At 43.7% G+C, this 16,860-nt stretch overlaps 1 protein-coding gene and 1 long non-coding RNA gene across 4 annotated transcripts in view; both read left to right on the top strand.

Moving 5' to 3' along the window:
• Positions 1–16,860, top strand: part of SUGCT (succinyl-CoA:glutarate-CoA transferase) — a 619,772-nt gene that overhangs the window by 528,164 nt on the left and 74,748 nt on the right. The window lies entirely within an intron of this gene.
• LOC110192940 (uncharacterized) lies at positions 1,260–9,585 on the top strand. Of its 2 annotated transcripts, none has more exons than XR_013485780.1 (3): positions 1,260–1,325; positions 2,066–2,287; positions 9,432–9,585. It is a non-coding gene; the product is annotated as an uncharacterized LOC110192940 (long non-coding RNA). The 2 variants fall into 2 exon arrangements; XR_002320319.2 differs by lacking the exon at positions 9,432–9,585 and adding an exon at positions 4,420–4,492.

The following is a 16,860-nucleotide window of genomic DNA, read 5'->3' as shown; positions in this document are numbered from 1 at the left end:
GAGTAGACTGACACTCTCCCACAGCAGTGGAAGGAGTGATTTGGTCACAGTTAGAGAGAACTGAAAGGATAGGAGGAGGGCTGGGGTTATGCTTGTTGTGTAGGCATTTTTTTTAGTCGTGCCCGATTCTCCATGACCCAATTTGGGGTTTTCTTGGCAGAAATACTGGAATGGCTTGCCGCTTCTTCTCCAGCTCATTTTATAGAAGAGGAACTGAGACAAAGAGAGTGGCTTGTCCAGGGTCACACAGCTAGTAAGTGTCTAAGGCTGGATTTGAACTCAGGTCCTTCTGACTCTAGTTCCAACACTCTTTCCACGGTGCCACCTAGCTGTACTGAGGTTCCACACACAATGACAAAACAAATGGAAAGAATATGGGGAGTGAAGGAAAGCCTAGCTGGGGGCAGGTCTGAATGTGATCCAGGCTGGACAGTGAGGGCCCAGGATGGAAATGCCTTGGGGTGAAAGGGCTCAGTCCTCCTGGGTTTCGGTGGTTTAGCGTCTGGCAGGCAAGGCCAGTGGTGGGAAGATGATGAAGCCTGGCTGGGCCAGACCTAGATTAATGGTCACTAGAGACTCCCCCAGGGAAGATGGCATCGGCAACGTCCATCATTAGCTGCTGCTCATGGACAACACTTGGCTTGAGCCAGATCCACAGCCTTGCTAACCGTGCCTGTCTCACCCAGAGATGGGGGGCTGTCAGCCAATATAAAACACAATCTCATGTTTCCCAGAATCCCGGGGTCTCAGAGACGGGAGGAACATATGTGGCCACCTAGTCAAAACTGAGTAAGAAACACATGCTTGGAAAATGTTAGCTTGTTATTTCCTAATTGATGAGGGATATAGTGATAATGACAAAGTCAGGAGCCTAGAGGTCAGGCAGCTGTCCAGCCTTGCCCTGGTTGTATCTGTGTTATCCCAGAGATGGAATCTGCTGCTGCGGTTCCTGGGGCTGGCCGTGCTGGGCCACGTCCTTAGTCTTCCACCTTTTGTGTGACCCTTTTGAGGAAGCAGAGGCTGATCTGACTGACCTCAGTTCAGGGGAGTGGGGCTTTCCTCGTACTTCTGATGGACATTTCTATTACAGCAGTGGAAGGTACGGGAGCATTATTGAGGAACCTCACACTAGATTGGGATCCTCACTCTGATTGCTTGGGGTGTAGCCAATGACGAGGCACCTCCCCCGGCTGCTAGGCGACAGAGAGGATTTTTTCATGTGCCCCTTATTTGCTGTTATGGATGCTCATTGGGTCACAATTGCCTGGAGCAGCAAGGGCAGGAGGTTGGAACATTTCACTGTGGCAGGAAAGAACATAGTAAGGGTAATTTAGGGTGATTGTGGGGGAAAGGTAACTGTGCTTGTGTAGGAGATAAGCCCCATATTGACTTGGGAGGGTGGGGTGTGATCTGTCTTCCCACTCTCCAATTGGTTTATCTCAGGCCTCAGGAGGTCAGGCTGTGCCCCTGCCTCTGCCTCCCTCAGCAGGCCCCCAGTTTGATCTAGGGAAGAGTGACCTTCATAAAGGACAGTTGTGAAATTCTCCTTGACGAGCTGCCTTCTGTGCCAGGTTCCTCGGCAGAAGTGGGTGGCCCAGGACTCCAGGGACTGACTCTTCAGTTAGGGTCCAGGGTCCGGGAAGGAGGAGGCAAAACCTCAGAACCTGATGGTTCTGAACTACAGCCTCCCTGGCTGTAGGTAACCTGACCTGGGTGTGAGCATTCCCATCTCTCCAGCACTCCCCCTTCTCTTCTCTGACGTGGCCACCCTGCCCCCTCCCCCTCCCCGGTGCAGACCCTCTCGAGGGTCACCTCACGTTGGGACTATGGCAATACCTGCTGTGGGGGAGAGCTCTGCCTGCCGCAAGTCTCCCCCTCCAGGCCATCCTTCATTCAGCCTCCAAAGAGATTTTCCTGAAGTCCAGGTCTGACCATGTCACCCTCCTGCTCAGTAAACTCCGGTGACCCCCTGTCACCTCCAGGAGCAGACAGAAATTCCTGCACACCTGGTTCCTCCCTTACCTGGCCTGTCTTCTTACACTGAATTCTCCTCTACTACCTTCAGATCTGGCCACACCGACTTGGGGTGCAATCCAGGCGGAGGGGAGGAGGGAGACAGTGCAAAGCCATGGAGACGAGAGATGATGTAGGTATCATTTGAGAGGAACAGAGAGGGCCAGCCTGGCTAGAGCAGCCAGCGGAAGGGGGAATGAGGCTGAAAAGAGCCTGATGACACGTCACAAAGGACTTTAAAAGCCAAATAGGAGCCTGCCTGGTGAATCTAGAGGTGAGAGAGAGTTACTGGGTTTTATGGGAGAAATAATATTATAATAACTAGCATTTATATAGCACTTTAAACATATTATCTCATTTCATCATCACAACTACCCTGGGAGATAGGTGCTATGTTTATCTTCATTTTGCAAATGAAGAAACTGAGGCAGGCAAAGGTTAAGTGATTTGCCCAGGCTCACACAACTTATAAAGGCTGGACTTGAATCTAGGACTTCTAGATTACTCCAAGCCTAGGGCTCTATCCACTATTCCACCTAGCTGTCTCACCAATTTTAAGGGTGCATGGGGTGCTGTGGTTTGAACCTGACACTTCCCCTAATAGTTTACACCCTCTGTTGGAATGATTCAGTGAGGAAACCTAGTTTGAAATAGCCCTCCCATGGTTTAGCAAAGCATTTTCTGCTCCATGAGCCTTCAATTTTTATCGAATAAATAAGTGAATGGGTGGAGAGACAAAGATGGCCACCCTCTCATTAGAGCCACTGCCTCATGTGTGTAACCAGACACACACACACACACACACACACATATACACACACACACACACACACATACACACACACTCCCCCCAAGTTGTGCCCTAACACCATTTTTAGGGATCTCATAGTTGGTGAAGAGCTAATACCTTCCAGGAACCCACTTAGGGCCCCTTTGGGGAGCCAAGTCTTCTCCTCCCAGTGAATGGAACCTTCTGGCTTCTATTCCATATTGTCAGAAGGTTCCACCTGATGTGAATTGGGCTTCAGACAAGTGTCAATGGCATTTCACAAGGCCTGGCCATTTCCTTGCTCCATCCACCATCAAGATTTCACCACAGTTTTGAAAATCCATCAGACTTTCAGTGATTGTTTTTAGAAGAATTGTTTTCAGAGCTGAGGCTTGACATTTGCTGAGCCCCAGGAATGCCCTGGAGGGCCAGAAGGCAGAAAGTCACCCTGACCATCTCCTTGAATTGTTATCTAAGACAGATAGGAGAAACCAAAAGCACCCAGGAAAGTGAGCCAGACACCAAGAAGACTGATTCATCTCATCTTTCCATTTCTTTTTGTTTTCTTTGTGACCTGGGATGTGTCTCTTAGGAATGGCCGATAGTGGGCCGCTGCCATTGCTAAGCCCTTCTCATCCCCCCACATTCACACACACACACACACACACACACACACACACACACACACACACATGAAGCAGAATGAGAATAGGGTCCAATGGTACGGTGGGAAGTGTTAGATTTGTGGTCAGAGGGCCTGATTTTAGACCCTAGAGAGGCCAGTTCATTTCATCGTTCTCTTTTCATCATTCTCTGCCTTGCTTTCCCTATCTGTCAAATGAGATTAGACTAGTTGACTTCTGAAATCCTTTGTACCATTTAATTCACTTCATGCTATGATAACTCATCCCCTTTAAAAAATAAATTGTGACCACTTTCCTTTGGAAAAAGGAAGCATCTGGTAGAAACTAATGGATTTTAAAACCTTCGCTGTTTGGAACCCAGAGTCCAATAATCCAGGGTAATATTCCAGAGCGGTTGCGGGGGGCAACTGAAACAGCAAAGGGCCTTGCTTGAGTCCAAGCACCATGAGTATTGGTGGGAGGAACTGGGCATGTCCGTCCTGGAGAAGAGAAACATGAAGTGGAGGTGGGAGGGGCATGAAAGCTGCATTTGGTCAGAGATCCTGGGGAGAGGGATTCACCTTCTTCTGCTTGGCCTCAGATGGAAGAGCCAGTAGTAGAGAGGCAGATTTCTGTTTGATGCCAGGAAAACCCTCCTCCCGATGGAAGCCACCCCAAAGGTAGAGTGGGCCACTGCAGGCTGCCTTTCCGTCCGAGGGGACGCTGGGGATCCCGTCACATGTGGAGACCCTGAGATCCCTTCCAGCTTGTCTGTTCTGGGGTCTCGTGACCTGGCTTCCAGAACACGTTGCGCCCCACTCTGCGGGCCGACGCTGACTGTTGTTCATTACCCCCATCTGTAAGTAATGAGTTAAATTGTTTTTTTTTGATGCAACCCTTTTATTTGCTAGTCAGAAAACATTACCATTGATTGAAGGGCTTTACAAAATGAGGTGGCTGAGATGTGTTCTCATTGGCTTCCAACTGAAAACTTAATGCACTGAATACTTCCAGGATACGGAGGGGCAAACAGATGTCAAGGAAGAAGGGAAAGCTAGTGGACAAAGGGCTTGAATCGAACAAAGGAAAACAAGATGTGGGCTCCCATTCTAAGGATCGAGGCCCCTGCAGATTGTGTGGGGCCAGGTTGTGTCATGGACAGAGTCAGGAGGGCTGGGGTTCAAGTGCTGCCTCTGCCGTGTGCTGTCTGTGAGACCCTGAGCACGTCCTTCATCCCAATCAATCAGTAAACATTTTTAGACACCTACTGTGTGCCAGGCATTTTCTAAGACTCTTATATTACAGATTAGTTGTAGAGTTATATTGGTAGGGGGACTTTCCACACCAGGAATTGCTGTCATCAATGAAATCATGCCTTCTCCCCATTAAAAAAAAAAGTAACAAAAACGAAAACAAATTGGCCGTGGAATTTAATGAAGAGAAAATAAATTTGCTCTCTTACTGAAATGTGAGATTTATTTTCTTTTCAGTTAAAACATGTCCTCAGGGTCAGAGGCCTAGAGCTGGAAGGACACTCTGGAGCTGTGCTCTCCAAAGCCTTCTCTGGAAAGTGGGGAAACTGAGTCCCAGAGAGCAGAGGTGACCTGCCCAGGGAGAAGCGCAGATTGGGATTCGAACCCAGAGCCCCTCCCCCCAAGGTTTGGCGGCCTGTCGGTCCTCGGGCTCTGCCCAGGGAATCACGAAGCGACCCCTCCGAGACTGGTCCACAGCTGGCGGCGGCTTCACCTCTGAGCTCAGCTCTGCCAGGGCACCCATCTCTTCACGATCTTCAAGGTTTGTTTCTGCTGTGGCTGGGGAGCCCGACTTCGCTTGCAGAGCGCAGAAACAGCTTCCCTCTTCCAGGAACATTTCAGATCCGGCTGAGCCGCTGGGTTTCAGCTGCAGGGCCCCCCACCCCTCCCAGCTCCGGCTTTGCTTCTCCCCTCACTCGGGAGGCCTCGGGCTGCGGGTTCAGGGAGAGGGGCTGCGGCCGGGGTGCCAGCTGGCCGGGCCGCCTCACGTCCTTGACAGAGATCACTGATGCCGATGCCGGCTTCCAAGGGCTGGGCAGCGCCTGCCGAGGCAAACTCTAATTTCTGTTTCCATAGGTCCCGAGTAAACAAACAGTGGAATATTTGCAAGTTTTTCCAATCAGTGCCATTGTTTAATAAAGGCAGGAAGGCCTCGGAAGGGGGAATTTTCTTCCTGGTTTCCCACTTTCTCTTATCTCGGGCCAGAGTCTTACTGTTAAGGCAATCTGCGCGCCTACGGCCGGGCTTCACCCAGGCCTGACACCAGGACACAGCCCACATGCTTCTTGGATCGATTTCATGCTTTCAGACAGAAGCCACCTATTAAAAGGCCTGAGAAGGCCACCACCTGCCGGAGGCGGGCCGGCGGCCAGTCCTCCAACCACGGCTGGACCTCGGCTGGACCTCGGCTCTCCTACCACATTTCCTTGGCAAGGCCCAGCTTTCTCACTCTCTCCACAGGGCTCTAATGGGTTTTCCATCCCTTCTTGGCCTGTCTTTAAATCTGGAGTCATTCTTCATCCCAACAGGTATTCACAGAGTGCTCAGCAAGGCATTGAGGGGATCCCTTACTTAGTGTGGACCTTCCTCTGGTTTTTGTCATGCCCTGGACCCCTCGAGTAGTCAGTCTGCAGAAGCCCAGGGATCCCCCCCAAATCATGTTTTTAAACGTGCAAAACAGAATACATTGGATTACAGAGGAAAACGATTTTATTGAAATATAATTATTAAAATATATACATAGAATATATAACATAATAATATAACAAATTATGTAGCAGATATAATATTATATATAAATATCTCGTATATTTTGAGAGAGAGAGAGAGAGAGAGAGAGAGAGAGAGAGAGAGAGAGAGAAAGAGAGAAAGAGAGTCAGTCCCTCAAACCTAGGTGAAGAATCGCTGTGAACTTGGGGGGTGTTCTCCTCCTCCTAGAGCTTAGACTTTGTTTGGATAAGACAATCAGTTGAGGAGTTAAGTTCTAGAGGGATTCAGAGAAAGGGGATAACTACTTTAAGGACAGAGTGGTCAGGGAAGGCTTTGTAATAGTAATGATAACAATAATTCTAATAATTATAGTTATACTTCTTAATAAATAGTCATTAATTATATAGTCACTTAATCTCTGTCTGCTTCAGTTTCAGGGGAATAATAATAATAATAATAGCACCTACCTCCATAATAGATAGAGCATTGGGCTCAGGAAGACCTGAGTTCAAATCTGGCCTCAGATACTTACTAGCTGTGTGACCCTTGGCAAGTCACTTAACTTCTCTGTGTCTCAGTTTCCTCCTCTGTAAAATGAAGATAATAGCATCAACTTCCTCAACATTGTCATAAGGATAAAATAAGATAATATTTGTAAAGCACTTAGAAACCCTAAGTACTACATGAATGCTAGCTAGTATTGATTTTGTTGTTCAATCATTTTCAGTCATATCTGACTCTTTGTTACCCTACATGGGGTTTTCTTGGCAAAGGTAAGGGAATGGTTTGCCATTTCCTTCTCCAGTAGCTTAAGGCAAACAGGTTAAGTGATTTGCCTAGGGTCATACAGCTAGTGAGTTGGCTGAGGCTGGATTTAAACTCAGGTCTTCCTGACCCAAGTCCCACTGTCTTATCTACAGAATCATCTAGCTGCTTCCTTTACCTATTATTATTATTAATTTTTTTATCATGATAATGCTCAAAATGAGATAACAGACAAAGACTAACTCTTCTTCGCCAGTGTAGCTGATGTCTGTGTGATCTAAGGTTTGCAAAGCACCAGACAGCCCTGTCATTAGATTCTCTATGAAGATAAGCTCCTTGAGGATAGAGACTGTCTTTGCCTTTCTTTGATTCCCCAGTGCTCAGTACAGTGGCTGGAACATAGGAAGTATTTCATAAATGCTTACTGGTTAGTTCAACAGGTATTATCATCCTCAGGCTACAGACAACAAAGTGGAGGCTTGCTGATGGTCACATAAGTGTCCAGGGCAGGATTTGAACCCAGATCTTTCCTGGCTCCAGAAATACCCTTTTCACTCCATTCCACTCTACTGCATCATCCATGAACAAGAAAGCATTAGAAGTAGGACCCAAAGAATGGGAGTGGGAAGGACACTTCAGGAAGAGGGGGAAGCAAGACAGAGGCATGGAGGAGGGAATTTGCAAGGGATGCTTGAGGAGAGCCTTTCTATCCCCATGATTATTTTTTAAGTTATTTTTATTTATTTCATTAAATATTTCCCAATTCTATGTAAAAAGTAATTAATGACCATTTAAAAAAAATCCAAGTTCCGAATTCATCCTCATCCTCATCATTTAAATTTCTTTTGTGTAGACTTACATGTGTACAAATTGTATCTCCCATAGACTAAAAACAAATGTAATTGCTTTGAGGTGCTGAATCATTTGGTTTGGCTTTTGAATCCACAGCGTTTAGCCAGGTGCCTGACAATCCATTGGCCAAGAAGCCTTCTAACATGTGCCTACTTGCTGCAGGCACTGAAGATACGAACAAAAATGAGGACCTCTCTGCCCTCAGGGAGCTGACATTGCATCAGACCTAGGAGACACATACGGCTTGGATCAGTGCTTTTTTAGATTGGCTGGAGTATAGGGTTTCTGTTGATATGACTTGAGACATTAGGTTGGGTAGGTAGCTTGGAGCCAGACTTTGAAGGGAAGGCAATATCAGGCAGAGGAATGTGAACTTTCTCTTCTAGGCCGTGAGAAGCCTTTAAGGGTCCCTGAGTTATAGAAACTAGAGGAGGAGGTCTGTCCATCTTATAGGCAAGCCAGTAAGGTGGCTGGGCTGGGGGAGCATGGAGCAAATGGCTGGGGACTTGAGGAGGGCCAGTTATGGAGTGGCACTGATTATTGTTGGTAAACTGTCCAGGGCACCCAGAATAGTTTCCTTTCTGTGGCTCCTGTCCAGTCAGGGTTATTTGTCTCTTAAAAGGAACGTTCTGGACTGAACCTCTGTCTGGAGTTCCTAATAAGGCTTAGGCAGAGGAACAGTTTGTTGGTGAGAATATGCCCTGATGGCAAGCCCTGACATTGGAGATGGGGATTCTTTTGTCAGAGACCTTCCTTTCCAAGCTGGGCTTTCTCAGCCTGGCTAACATCTACGTGAGCCTGTGTTTAATGATGAGATATATAATGGAACACAATAGACCATGTTCTAGGTACTTTGCTTGGGGCTGAACATGCAAGTAACCCTGGCCCTCAAGAGACTTATATTCTTCTGGGGGAACACAGCACAAAGACTGGTAAATAAATAGGAAATCTGTATCTATGTATATATATGTGTGTGTGTGTGTGTGTGTGTGTGTGTGTGTGTATGTGTATGTCTATGCATATACACATATATAAGCATAAAATAATTTCTGGGATGAGGCACTTACAAATGGGAGGGGTACCTAGAAAGGCTGCTGAAGGAGGCAGCCCTTAGCTAACCTTGAAGATACCCAGAGCTGACATGAAGCCCATGTGAGGAGGGGAAGCCCTCCAGGAAAAGGGCCAGCCTGTGCCTAGGGACAGGGACAAGAGATGGGACATTGGGATGGGGCTGAATGACCTGGAATGTATATAGGATGTGAAGCGGACTGGAGAGGAATCAGCAAGCAAGGCAGGGGTGCAGCCCCGTGGTGTAACTGATCCTGGAGGCATTAGGGAGGCCCCCAGAGTTTCTTGAGCAGAACTGTGCTTTAGTAATATCACAGTCCAAGATATCTGGGACTTTAACAGAACACACGCCCTATATGGTCATGATCCTTCAATAATATGGTTTGATGAGATGAGGAGCCGTTCCAAGTAGGTTAGATCAGGCTTACAAATAATTCCCGTCTCAATGAGGTGCTCACAATGGCGCCTTGATTGTTACATTGGGATTTCTGGTGGGAGCTTGCATGTTTATTTTAAAGGGAAATAAATTGTAGGCTGGATAAAGGGCCTTGGTAATTATTTGCAAGTTGGGGTTCAGCAGATGTGGTCCCTTCCTTCTAGGTGCTGAGCAAGCTAATTGATTTTGACACATACAAAAGAAAGGACATGCAACATTGATGAAGTGATTACACAGAGAAAGACCAAACAGTCAACTGCTCCATCCCCTTTTGAGTAAGTTATGAAGAAAGTCCCAGAATAAACTGGCTTCTCCTCATGCCTGCTCATTCCTTCCAGCCCCCAATCCCTCCAACAAGAGGAGAAATGGAAACAGATTACCAACCTCTGCCTGGGGAAGTCCAGACCTCACCCAGATCAAACTTAAGTCAGTCACAGAGAGAAAGGGAGAACTACTATGACTTGCAAAATATGTAAGGATTTCTGTTTCAGCAGTGGATTTTTACTTTATTCACTGAATATGAGTTTTGGTCAATTTGATTCAAAATTATTAGGCACTTGAATCTGAAATATACACAGGCAGTATGGCCTTGTGGAAAGAGTGCTAGTTTTACAGTTGGGAAGCCTTGGGTTCAAATCCCACCTCTAATCCTGGGTAAGTATCCTCTGCCTCCTTCTAGCAACTCCCTCGGGCTTAGAGATAAAGTCATAAACAGAGCAGAATCAAGGGGCTGGGGTGGTGGGGGTTGGTGAAATAGGAGGTGAGAAACTGCAATGATTATCTGACATGCACAGAAGAAATGGATAAATTTCCTCTTTTATTTATTGCAACTGAAATTGTATGGGCACCAGGTATCTAATCTAATCCTCTCTCACATAGATAAAGGCAGGTAAATCCATAGAGACTGGGATGGGACTGAAGTTGAGTGAATGTGGAGAGCCACTTGGGATTTTCTGGGAAGCTCTAGGTGGGTCCAGTTTCTAGCCTTGTTTACAGTATTTAAGCACACTGAGGCTACTCTTCAGTTAAAGGACTGTGATGTTCCTAAAGCACAAAGCTGACCGTGGCACTCTACTGCTCAAGAAACTTGAATGGCTCCTTAATGCCTCTAAAATCCAATGTATAATTATATAATCTGGCTTCAACCTATCCTTCCGTGCTGATTACCAGTAAGCACATTAAAGCTACTGTTTGGTTGAGAGATAGATGGTCTACTCCCATTGGTTCTACTACTTCTTTACAACATGACTAATGTGAAAATATGTTTTAAAGAAAGATAAATGGTCAACTCTGGAGTTAGCCGTCTGGGCCATGAGGTTGAAAAATAACAGTATCCATTTTGGTGTGGTTATGAAAGAAGGCTGCTTATTCATCCCTATCTCTAGAAACAATAATGGAAAATAAAATAGCCTTACTCTGGCTACCTTTCCATAGGAGGCTTTTCAGCTATCCTCACATCATTTGCCTACTTATTAAGGTCCAATACAATTGAGCAAACGTTTATTAAGGTGACAGTGTTTGTGAGAGGCAACTGTGCAGTAGTAGACAGACAGCAGTCGACCTCAGAGCCACAGAAGACCTGGATTCAAGTTATACTTTTGTTGTCTTCTAGCTGTGTGATTGTGGGCCAATATGGATTACCAAACCATAACTGAAAAAGGAACTTCCAGCCTCTGCTTGAAGACCTCCCATGAAGCACAGCCTACCCCCCCTCTAGGCAGCCCACTTCAGGATTTCTTAGAAACAAGGTTGTTTTGTTTTCTTTTCTTTTCCCCTAACATCAAACTTAAAGTTGTCTCATTTCAGCTTCCACCCACAGCTACTGACTGCTCAGAATGAGCAGAATGTATTGGCCACACTGCCCCTTCCCATCTTTGAAGATGCTTCTCAGGCTCCCATCAGCTTTCCTTACTCTAACATAAATATCCCTCATTCCAACAGATCCTTGTAAATCATGATCTCAAGACCTTTCTACATTCTGGTTTTCCCCTGGACACTATCTGAAGTGTCAACATCCTTCTTACAATGTGGCCCCCAGAGCAAACACAGAACTACAGAAATGATCTGAACAGGACAGAGTCCAGAGGGGATCTCAACTTCTCTGTCTAGAAGCTGCTCCATTCTTAATGCTGTGGGCTCTTTGGGTCACCACGTCCCATGGTGCTGGCAAATCACTAAGATTTCCAGACCTCATTTTGCTTCCCATGCTTTGGGGAATCATTTTAGACCATGGCAGTTTTAGATGGAGGACCTTAGAAATCACTTGGGGTGGTCCTCACCCTTGTTTGGGGAGAAAATGAAGTGAAAGTAACATAGCCAAAGTCATATCCCCATGAGTAGCAGAGTCCTGGGACCATGACTTTTCTTCCTTCTCCTTTCCCATCATCTTTTGTCATAACACAAAAACAAATTAGTGATGGTCTGTTAGTCTGTATCAGACTTCCACAGGTCTCCTTCCCAGAGTTCTCCCTCTTTCCTTTGACACATACATTCTTCATTACTTGAAGGGAAAATAAGTTTCTTCAGGCAAAAGAAGGCTGTGATGACATATCGGGAGTTCTATCATGAAACATTAGAGACAAGCCTAGAAGACAAGCTCGAGAGCTTGACTTGGGCTTAATGTATTGAGAAACTAGAGATTTTTAAAAAAATTAATAAGATTTCTAAGATTAATAAGATTTCTAAATCTAATAAGATTTTTTTTTGTCACAGAAATACAGTCACGGAGAGCTCATTTTTATTTATTTATTTCTGTGGCTTTCCTGTGCTGTTTTTTTTCTTTTTTACATTTCGGTGATAAACTTAAAAGAACAAGTTTTGATAAATACACACAGATACCCACCCCCACACCCTAACCCACCCCCCATGCCCCAACCCCCACACTCCTACCCCCACCTCCCCACACCCACACCCCCCCACTCCCATACCCCCACCTCACACCAACACCCACACCCCAAACCCCCTCTTTGGACTTCGCCCAGGAGACTGCACACAGCCTTGCCTGTTGGTCCCCCGATTACACAGAAAATTGACTGTGGGAACCTTGGCCGGAGACGTGCAATGTTGTTTACATTTTTGTGCCCAAACATTATGAAGGGAAACCGTCAAACATGATGACAAAGTACCACATATGAAAAATTAATAGGAACATTTTGAAGATGTGATATTTTATTTGAAAACATGTAAATGAGAAGGGTGCCGTCTAAGTATTTTTGACCTCTTTTAAATGCCCTCCTTTTTCTCCCCCACTCCTGGTTATTTACAATAGCCTTTCAGCATCTGAGATCAAAGAGTTCTTTCCTTCTCAACTTTCTTTTTCTCCTCCTTCCCCCCAGTACATAAATGCCTTTCAGGGGAAAGAGAAGCACTGAGGGGAAAGCACTGGGCACGAGGACTGCAGATTTAGGGCGCAAAGGGGACTTGGAGGCCACCTAACCTCCTCCCCTCCCCCCATGGTGCAATGCAGGAAACTGAGGCCCAGAGAGAAGTGACTTGTCCCAGGTCACATGGGTATAGTGGTGGAGCTGGAATCCAAACACAATTCTTTGACTCTGGATCCAGAGGACTTTCTGTCTGTTACTCCACTCCAGACCTAAATCACAGAATCACATCATGTGAAAGCTGGAAGGGAGATGAGCAGTCCCTGAGTCCAACTCACACAAGCTGGAGTTGCCACTGCCCCGCATCTGACAAGGGCTCATCCATCTCTGCTCGAAGACCTCCCAGGACATGACATGTGCTGCTGCCTGAGGAAGACGTGCTGCCTGTTTGCAGCAACTCTCATTGTTACAGTGTTGCCCCCTTGAATCAAGCCTCAGTTTGGCATTTTGCAGCATCCCCCCATCATTCGTATTTCTGCCCTCCAGCCAAGCCAAACAGATCTATACCCTTAGCCCTTCAGATACCTGAAGACAGGCATTGTGACTCCTCCAGGCTAAATGTGCCCTATTTCTTCAACTGATCCTCCTGTCATGTACTTGAGGCTCTCCTCTGGACACCCTCCAACTTTTCAATGCTCTTAACTAATGCTTAGTACCCAGAACTTAGCTTGACGCTGCAGCCATGTTTCAGTAAGGCCATAGTATAGTGGGAACCTTGCCTTCCTGTTCCTGGAAGCTCTGCCCCTCTTAATACAGGCTAGTGTGATTTTTTTTTTGAAGGGAAGGGGAAAGGAGTCACATCACTCTGCTGATCCCTACTGAGCTTTCCATCCACTAAAACCTCAGCAGCTTTGTCGGAGCGCTTAGTATGTCTCCAGTTTTCCTCCATCTTATGTTTCTGGAGGTGTGCGTGTGGCTTGTTTTTTTTTTTTTTGGATACCCAAGTGCAGGACTTTACATTCATTCCTATTAAATTTCGTTTTATTCGATTCTTCCCCAAACTCTTATCTGGACAAATCAGTTTTGATCTCAACTCTGTCATCTTGTGGGTTAGCTCTCCCTCTCAGCTTCAATAAGAATACAGACAAATGTTTTAACAGTACAGGGCCCAGCACAGATCCCTGGGGCATTCCACTGGAGACCTCCTACCACGTTGACATTGAGCCATTGATAAGTACTTTTTGAATCTGCCCCTCCAACAAGTACTGGATCCGTTTATTGGTATCATTGTCTAATCCAGAGTCTGCCATCTTCTTCACAACTATTTTAGGAGAGAATTCATCAAAAGTTTGAGAAAATCCAAGTAAATTATATTTGCTCCATTCCCCTCATGCACTAGTGCCGTAATCCTGTCAACAAAGGACGTGAGGTTAGTGTGGAATGGCCGTTTTTAAAATTCCATTTGTATTTGTTACCTCTCCTACTTCCTCTACCAACTGGAACAAAAAGGAAAAGAAAACAGTTGTAACAAATAAACACAGTCAAGTAAAACAAATTCCCACATTACTCGTGTCCAAAAAATGTGTGCTTCACTCTGAATTCTGAGTCTCCTCTTTATCAGGAAATGGGCAACATTCTTCATCCTAGGTCCTCTGCAAGCGTGATTGATCACTCACTGCATTGATTGAAATTCTTTAGTCTTTTAAAATTGTTTGTTTTTACAATGTTGATGTTATAGTAAAAAATTTCACTTTACCTCGGTCCATACAAGTCTTCTCAGATTTCTTTGAAACCCTCTCATTTCTTACAATACAATAGTATCTCATAACATTTACTTACCATAACTTATTTAGCCAGTACCCAATGGATGGATACTCCCTGAGTTTCCAGTTTTTTGCTATCACAAAAGAGATACTATAAATATTTTTGAACAGAAAATACCTTTTCCTATTTCTTGGATCTCCTTGGGGTATAGACCTAGTAGTGGTATTTCTGGGTGAAAAGGTATTCACAGTTTAATAACTTTGGGGACATATTTCCAAATTTCCAGAATGGCTGGATCAATGCACCAGTTTAACAGTGAGTGCATCAGCATGCCTGTTTTCCCACAGCCCTGCCAGCATTTGCTTTCTCTTTTTTTTTTTGGTGCTTTCTTATATCTCTATTTTGCAATTTTCTCTTTTGATTGTTTTGCAGTTGTCCTTTCCATTTACATTGGTGTATTCATTGTATATTATTTTCTTGACTGCTGACTTCACTATGCATTGTGTAATGTAAATCTTTCTCTTTATTCAACATATTTGTTGTTTCTTACAGTATAATAATATTTCATTATTTCCACGTATCACAGTTTGACCATTCCCCAATATTTGAGCACTTATTTTATTTATAGGCCTTTGATAACACTAACAATACTACCATAAATATTTTGATGTATATGGGGACTGTTTATTATTATTATTATTATTATTATTAATTATAGTCAATTACCTCCTTGGGTTCTAAGCCTACTAATGAATCTCTAGGTCAAAAGATATGGATATTTTAATTACTTTATTTGCATAATTCCAAACTGTTTTCTGAAAATGGTTGTACTGATTCATATTTCCACCAATAATCCATTAGGGTGCTTATCTTCCCACATTCACTATTTCCATCTTAGGTTATCTTTGCGAATTTGCTAAATGTGAGAAACTACTTCAGGATTGTTTTGATTTGAATTTCTTTACCATTAGGGTTTTGGGGCATTCTTTCATATGACTGTTAATTGTCTGAAATTCTTCTTTTAAGAACAAACTGTTCATGTCCTTTCTGTTGGAGCATGACTTCTGGTTTTATGTATTTCTGACAGTTTTCTATATCATGAATATAATAAAAATGTGAAAAAAATTTGATGCAAAGATCCTCCCCCACTCCCAATTTGGCCACTTTTTATCCTAGATGCCTTAATTTTGTTTCCATTTCATGTAATCAAAATAATCTAGTTCATCTTCACAATTGCCTCTATCCCTTTTTGGCTAAAAATAAGTCTCCTCACATAGTTGCAAGAAGTATGTCATCTGCTTTTGTTCTTTGTAGTATGATTGTTAATATTCAAGTTAGATAGCCATTTTGAAATTATTATGGGACATAGTATTAGTCTAAGTATAATTTTTGTCAGACAGCTTTCTACTTTGCCTAGCAGTTCTTATCAATATGAGATTCTTTCCTAAGTAATTTATATTTTTGCATTTATTGAACACTGGGTCTTTATGTTCCATTACTTCTGATTGTCTTTTACATTGATATACCTGTCTTTATACCAATATCAAGTGGTTTTGGTGACTGATGCTTAATAATGTAGTTTGAGGTCTGGAAGTGCTATTCCATCTTCATATCTGCCTTTTTTCATTATTTCAGCCAATCAATCAATGTGTTTATTAAGTGCCTACTATGTGCCAGGCACTGTTCTAAGTGCTGGAGTTAGGAATTATTTCCCTTTATATTCTAGATCTTCTGTTCACCCATGTGAATTTTATATTATGTTATTGCGTTTTGTAAAATATCTCTTTGATAGTTTGATTGGTATAGCAATAAAACTCTGACAACTTTTGTAGAATCACATATATATTTTTTTTATATTGGCATGGATCAGACGTGGACATTTGATATTCTTCCTACTATTTGAGTTGTTCTTTATTTCTTTAAGGAGCATTTTGAAATTGAACCTATAAAAGTATTGAATGTAATTTGATATTTTGACTCCCACATATTTGATGCACTTAGCAGTTATTTGGAATGACATTTCTCTGTGTATTATTACTGTTCCTTGGATTTTTGTTAGCATTTGTTAATATTACAATAGGATTTTTTGGATGAGGTCATTTCATAGACTGCAACTTTGCTGAAGTTGTTGTCTAAATGATTTCTTTGCTGATTCTTTATGATTTCTAAGTTAATCATCATGTTATCAGAAAATAGGAAAGTTTTATGTCCTCTTTGTATATCTTTATGCCTTTAATTTCTTTCTTTCATCTTATTGCTATTTCTTGCACTTCTAGAAGTACATCAAATAAGAGTGGGCATCTCTGATTTACTCTGGCATTTATTATGAAAGCTTCCAGTATATCTTCATTGACCATGATGCTTGCATCACATTTTAGATACTTTTGTGATATTCAAAAATCTCTCTTACTTATACTTTGTAGGATTTTAGCACAAATGAGCATTGTACTTTGTCAAAGTCTATCTGAATCTGAATTATTGAGATAATCATGTTTTGATTGAGATGACA

Source organism: Phascolarctos cinereus, unplaced genomic scaffold (assembly GCF_003287225.1).
Source record: "Phascolarctos cinereus isolate Bilbo 61053 unplaced genomic scaffold, phaCin_HiC Scaffold_4;HRSCAF=312, whole genome shotgun sequence".
In the NCBI taxonomy this organism is placed as follows: domain Eukaryota; kingdom Metazoa; phylum Chordata; class Mammalia; order Diprotodontia; family Phascolarctidae; genus Phascolarctos; species Phascolarctos cinereus.
Note: the sequence above shows the minus strand (reverse complement) of the source record. Positions and strands in the feature narration are given on the sequence as shown.